Source organism: Sinocyclocheilus rhinocerous, unplaced genomic scaffold (assembly GCF_001515625.1).
Source record: "Sinocyclocheilus rhinocerous isolate Xijiao unplaced genomic scaffold, SAMN03320098_v1.1 C36084160, whole genome shotgun sequence".
Lineage (NCBI taxonomy): Eukaryota > Metazoa > Chordata > Actinopteri > Cypriniformes > Cyprinidae > Sinocyclocheilus > Sinocyclocheilus rhinocerous.
In genome coordinates this window covers 1-810 of record NW_015772597.1, presented here as the reverse complement: position 1 = coordinate 810, position 810 = coordinate 1, and the positions used below count along the sequence as shown (strand labels likewise).

Sequence of the window (810 nt, the reverse complement as noted above, 5' to 3'; positions counted from 1 at the left end):
GTCTGATCTGTCTCTTAAGAGTTCATCTCATCAGACCGTGAGGAAGTGTGTATCAATCTATATCTCAGACTTGATCATGTGGCTGCAGATGTCGTGTTGATCGTCAGTTCTGCGTTTCAGCTTGCGTCTGTTTCTGGGACGGAGACTTTGTTTGTGTTCGACCCAAAGCTCCAGATATGAATATGAAAGTGTTTCCTGCATCTTATAGAGGAATGTTGGACAAAAATCTGCGTTTTTAAACTCACTTGAATGTTGATGTGTGAGTTTCGATTCAGTAAGAACGTCTGGACCCGAAACCTTGTGTTCCTCAAACAAATAAAACATGGTATTTCTGTAATTTCACTGTATCTTTCTGCATTTACTATCGAATGAGAAGCATCACCGAGACCATGAGAAAAGGTTTTATGTTTGAGATGTGAGATCAGACGCTCACGGTTCTCTCGTGTTTCTCAGGATCCAGGAGTTTAAGGCGACTCTGAGCGAGCAGAAGATCGATCTCAAGGCTTTACGTGAGCTCTGCTTCAGCGGTAGGTTGAGTGTGAGTCGTGTGGCGTGTGTGTGTGTGCAGACGTGTTCACAGTGTCATCCGTGTCTCGCAGGGATCCCGTGTGAAGGAGGCATCCGCGCGCTCTGCTGGAAGGTCAGTGTCTGATCTGAGCGAGTCTCTTGTGTGAATAAAGGAAGAATTAGAATGAAAGAGATTTTCTCCTGCATTTCTCAGATCCTGCTGAATTACCTGCCGCTGGATCAGGCGTTATGGGAGACGTTCCTGACAAAACAGAGGTTACACACACACACACACACACACAC

At 45.6% G+C, this 810-nt stretch overlaps 1 long non-coding RNA gene across 1 annotated transcript; it reads left to right on the top strand.

Moving 5' to 3' along the window:
* The first annotated feature begins 454 nt into the window (after nucleotides 1–454).
* On the top strand, nucleotides 455–804 carry LOC107735470 (uncharacterized). The gene is made up of 3 exons (XR_001639420.1): nucleotides 455–527; nucleotides 600–640; nucleotides 722–804. It is a non-coding gene; the product is annotated as an uncharacterized LOC107735470 (long non-coding RNA).
* Nucleotides 805–810: the final 6 nt, after the last annotated feature.